The sequence below is a fragment of the Mustela putorius genome, unplaced genomic scaffold (assembly GCF_011764305.1).
Source record: "Mustela putorius furo isolate JIRA1106 unplaced genomic scaffold, ASM1176430v1.1 tig00003969_pilon_pilon_pilon, whole genome shotgun sequence".
Lineage (NCBI taxonomy): Eukaryota > Metazoa > Chordata > Mammalia > Carnivora > Mustelidae > Mustela > Mustela putorius.
Window position 1 is genome coordinate 839976 of NW_025422112.1, and position 6000 is coordinate 845975.

Here is a 6000-nt window from a genome sequence, read left to right on the forward strand (position 1 = left end):
ATAATAGTTTTTTAAAGAATTCTTATCTTTTAGAGATACATGTGGAAATTCTTAAGGGATGAAATCATATGATATTTGGAATTTAATTTAAAAGACTCCAGGAAATTTAAAACTTAATGGAGATTAGATAAAAGATAAACAATAAAATGCTGGTAATTGTAGATGCTAGGTGATAGACAAGTCCAAAAGGGCTTATTATGCTGTCCTTTCCTGTCTCTATTTGAAAAGTTTTATGATAAAAAGTGAATTTTAAAAATTTGTCTTTAAATATACACATTAAAAAAATGTTTCTGCATCAGCCACTTCCCTTCCACAAACATTTTGTACTTACATTTTGGATTTAAACATGTGGCAATGGAAATGGATTTGGCTTTAAGGAAAATAGAATCACCGCTGAATTTTCATGTCCTCAACATTCATTACAAGCATACTGATTCCAGAATCTTCTCAGAGTTAAATGACAGGAGAGTCTTTACACTAGGTATCACATGAGAAAGACTTACCTTCCCCAAGCACATGATTTTATTTCTTCAGCAGCAAATGAACTCTTGCAGGCAATCAGTGGTTGTTAGTAAATTCTGCTATGCTAGTACTGTTATCTGCAAAGCATAGTTAAAAGGCTTTCTTTGGTTCCATCAGCCTTTTATACATGTGAGAGAAGATATTCCATCTTGCATGAATAATTTGTAAGCAATCAACTCCAAATCTGAGTTGACAAAATTAATGTTTTTTTAAATTCTGCCTCATAGAAGTAAAAAATTTCCAAAAGGGATTTTTTTCTTCAAAGACTTTTTAATATAAATGAAATTAAATCACTAAAAATAAAATACAGGTCTTGAAGATGATTTTTTTTTTGATGCTATGAATTCCAGGATGTCCAATGATTCCACCAAAGTTCTACAAAGATTATGACTATGATGATGATAAAATCTCATCTCTGTTGTTCTTTTATTATTATTATTTAAGCTTTTATAAACATCTGTTCACTCAAAATGGATATGGCATTCTTCTTAAAGTTTTCTAGCAAGCATTTCTCTTAACAAAACTCATAGTTTGAAGCCCTAACCTTCAATGGGACTGTATTTGATGAAGGTCTTTAAAGAGATAATTAAGGCAACATGAGGTAATAAGGATGGGACCCTAGTCTTGTATGACTGAGTCTTTATAAGAAGAGGAGCCCCCAGGGATGAGAGTGCATGAAGAAAAGGCCACATGAAGATTCAGAGAGAAGGCAGACACCTGCACGCCAAGCAGTAAGGCCTCAGAAGAAACCAGCCCACCTGGCACCTGAATCTTAGACTTCCAGCCTCCAGAACTGTGAGAAACAAATTGCTCTTGTTTAAGCCGTCCAGTCTGTAGTATTTTGGTTTGGCAGCCCTAGCCGACTAAAATATTTGATGTGTAGTGAATGTTCAGGTTCTGTCTGCTCTTGTTAATATCTATCAATCATTTTCCAAACCCATTAAGGGTCCTTACAATATGACTTTTCCTCTCATTCCACTGAGAGATGGATGGGAGCTAGGCTATGACTTCTCTCCTTCAACCTCAGCAGGCCTTTGTAAATGCCTCAAACAGAGCATATAACACAGGGATGCAGTGGGATTTCCAAGGAGAGGTCATGAATATGCTACACATGTTCATTTTGATCCCTTGGGGTGCTCATGCTTGGGTGCACCACTCGCATAGAACCAATTCAAGTGACCTGAGGCTACCCTGCTGTGAGGAAGCCTAAACCAACACACACTGAAGGACAAGGAGTAACTCTGAGACTGCTTGGAAAGAAAAATGCATGACCCGTCCCCAGCTGCTCCAGCCCCACATTGGCGCCAGACTCTGACTGCCATTGCAGTCAGAACTACAGAGCCAAGCCCTTCATGAATTCCTGATCCACAGAAACCATGAGGGATAAGGCAATGGTTGTTGCTTTACTAAATTTTGTTTTTTGTGTTTTGTTTTGTTTTGTTTGTTTGTTTACACCACAATATGTAAGTGGAACATGTGGAAGAGAGGGTAGGACCAGTTACCAGCCTCCAAATTTTTAGGTTTAATAGTACCAATATCTTTCCATTTGTACAGTGCTTTGGTCCAATCCCTGGCAGAGCTTTATCCATCAAGAGGGAACAATCCATGTGTGGTGAGTAAATGAAGCGGTCTGACGCTGCTGAGCACATTCATCTCATCATCAAAATAGCGTTCTGGGAAAATGCACCAATATTGCACACCCTTGCTTTTGAGTCATTGTTCTTTCCACAAATAGGAAACACACCTATTTTGTAAAGTGGTCTGATAAGTCATTTTTCTAGAGTTTGGCTTCAAAGTTTAACTTCATTTTTTGAGTCATGGTGTTTTCTTTTCAGTATAAAGGTAAATACACTGTCTTCAAAATGCTAGCCTAGGGGCGCCTGGGTGACTCAGATGGTTAAGCCTTCAGGTCAGGTCATGATCCAGGGTCCTGGGATTGAGTCCCTCACTGGGCTCCCTGCTCAGCCGGAAGCCTGCTTCTCCCTCTCCCACTCCCCCTGCTTGTGTCACATAAAACAAAATGCTAGCCTATTTATCTGAAAATTTTAGCCACTGTATACTTAAAGTATACAAGTTTAATTTTGAGATATTGCATATACCCAAAGACTTCTTACTGTGTATTGTTCCTTCTCATCTTTCAAATGTGAAATAATGACCTTCAAAGGTTAGAAAGCAGGATATCCAAGGAAAAAGGGTTAAAAATTAACTTTAAAATGACTAAATTAAACATTAAGGTTAAAACATTAATTTAACTAAGATTAACTAAGATTAGTTAACTAAGATGTAATTAGTAACTGGTAAATTTCCAGAGTGTTTGTTTAATAGGTTCATTATAATTCTTGTTTGTAAATCAGAAAATCCTAGTTTAGGGGACTAATTTATTAGGAAAAAAAAAAAAGGAATTTATTGGATGGTATAAATGGATCCTATCAACATCAGCAATACAACTAGCCTCAGAGGTGTCTGGAACCAGAGACTCAACTGTAATTAGGGTCTCCTTCCTGCCCTTTCTTCTTTTTTCTTCCTCCCTCTCTAATTCTTGGTTTCCTTCTCCTTGGTTCTTGATCCTCACATCACACCCAAGATTGACTTTCTCCTCAAGCCTGGGAAAATAGTCATTAGCAGCTCTTGGACTCACATCCTCAGAGAGAAAGGCATTCTTTTTGGATATCTCCAATTACAGAAGTTTTTTCCCTCTCATTAAGTCATACCTGCTTCTCTTTATCCTTCTTTTTAATTCCACAGTAATTCATCAGTTCTCCTACGGCACTTTTCCGTTCTGCCCTCCATTGCCTCCTTAGGGAGCTTAGCTCTCTAAAGAGACTGTAGATTCCGAAAGGGTGGTGATTATGATTAGGTCTTGGGGTTTTGTTTTGTTTTGTTTTTCTGGTTACTGAACCTGAAACATTAACAGTAGTGAGAGGCTTAAGAATATTTTAAATAAATGTTTATTTCTAAAGCAATAGTCATAGTTCAATCTATTCATCCAGGAGACAAACATTCTTCACATAGTTTTGTGAAGCAGCAACTTCATTCAACATCATAAGGAAAGGTACATGCAAGGCAGTGGGTGTCTCACTGCAGGAGAGAGTAAAGTGCAATAATGATTGACCACTATGTGGGGGATGGGAATGTTGGTGGGGAGGGATACAGATAGTTAATAGGGCAAAAACATCAAGTCTAAAGTGAGTGATACAAAGAGGTTCCAGCAAACAGGCATTTGGTATCATGGTAGAAGTCACTGAGACTCAGAGTCATGAATCTAGATCTTGAAAAGGGAATAACAAGAAAAAACGACCTAAGAAGAAGCCAGAGAGTTATAGCCAAGGATAACCCACTGACAAAATACTCAAGCAGGCAAGTGTCAAAGGGGATTTGCCAGAAATTAGAATTGGCAATGCTTGAAGGTAGTGACTGGTGGTCCTAGGAACCAGAGGAAGGGCTGAGTTTGAAGCTGGGGACCAAAGGAGTTCAGCTACTATGGAAAGAAGACAGAAACCAACTTGGGCCCTACAAGTGTAGCATAGAGGCAATATCCAGAAGCAGGTCTAAGAAACAAATGGGTGAAACAGTTAATACCTCCCACTTCCCTCTAGTACACCCTCAGGATTTTACCTTTTATTATGAGTATGGAAGTATCATTTGTGGTGAAATGAAAGAGGAACAAATAACACTTCCATCTTAAGGTGCTTTTTATTCTTTAGGATAAATTTTTCTCCTAACTGCAAACTCCGCCTTGCAAAAATGGTATCTTGAATATATTGACAAATTTTGAATAGAAAACATCAAACCAAATGACACCATTGGCACACTGTTGTTTTTTTGGTTTGTTTAATGCTCTCATTGCTTGTTTTGATTCAGGATCTAGTAGAGTACCTTGCAGAGGCTGTAAAATGTAGAATGTACCACCCTCTTTAAAGATTGAAACTTAATTTGAATTAAATTCTATTGATCATTGCTATATATAACAATTGATATATATGATATTATTTCATGTCTCTGAGATGGGATTATTTATCTATAAAATATGACTGATGCTAATTTTCAGGTGATCATGAAGATGAAGTAAAATGGTGTATGAATAGCGTTTGATATAGGACCTGTGTTACAGTAGACAAAGTGAATCACAGCTACAAATAAACGTCTGTGGAATTGAACAGTTGTTCTTTACTCTTTTCTCATTTTTAGAGACGATAAATTTGAACATTTGTTGATTAACATGTTATATTTACTAAACCTTGGTGACTTGGAAACTGAAACAATATTGCCACTTCAGGTACATATGGGGAGGCAGTAAGAGGAGGGGAGAGGATCCAAGAAGTTCTTCAGCTACTGGTGAACTAGACCATTTTGGTTCATCCTTCTGACTACATACATTTTTTAAAAGCTGAGGTTGATAGAAAGTCAATTTGAAGGCATCAGAGAGCAACAAAAGAAGTAAAACTTTTGGACCAAGATGGAGGAGCGGAGGGAAGCCAAGAGCCTGGTACTTGAGATTGCTTTCCTCCTTAAGGTGACTGTCAATTTCAGAAGCAGGAGCTGAAAACCTGAAAAGTTTCACTTAAAAATTGTTTTTGAGCAGGCAACATATTCATAAGGTACAACCCTTATAGTATACAGGGATAATAATGAAAGTTTCCTTTTCTTTCCTGTTCTTTGGATATGATTTCCTTTTCTAGGAGGTGACCGTGGTTACACACAGTATATTCTTTTTTTTTTTTAAGCTATTTATTTATTTGACAGACAGAGATCAAAAGTAGGCAGAGAGGCAGGCAGAGAGAGAGAGAGAGAGGAGGAAGCAGGCTCCCAGCTGAGCAGAGAGCCCGATGTGGGGCTCGATCCCAGGACCCCTGAGATCATGACCTGAGCCAAAGGCAGAGGCTTAACCCACTGAGCCACCCAGGCGCCCCCACACAGTATATTCTTGTGTGTCTGAAAATTAGTATAAAGTGCTAGATCGATTTCCAAGGAGTTGTATGGCAGATCTATCAGTGCCTGTTTGAAGCTGGTTTACCAGTAAAATAAAGTTATTGTTTAGGTCAGTCACTTTCAATCAATAATCTTAAATATTTATTTAAAATATATTGAGGAGGGCGCCTGGGTGGCTCAGTGGGTTAAGCCTTTGGCTTCGTCTTACATCATGATCTCAGAGTCCTGAGATCGAGCCCTGCATCTGGCTCTCTGCTCAGCAGGGAGCCTGCTTCCTCCTCTCTCTTTGCCTGCCTCTCTACCTACTTGTCATCTCTCTCTCTGTCAAATAAATAAATAAAATTTTTAAAAAAAATATTGAGAGGAAAATTATTTGATTTCTTGATTTTTTAAAGATTTATTTATTTAGGGGTGCCTGGGTGGTTCGGTGGGTTAAGCCTCTGCCTTTGGCTCAGGTCATGATCTCAGAGTCCTGGGATCGAGCCCCCCATGGGGCTCTCTGCTCAGCAGGGAGTCTGCTTCCCTATCTCTCTTTGTCTGCCTCTCTGC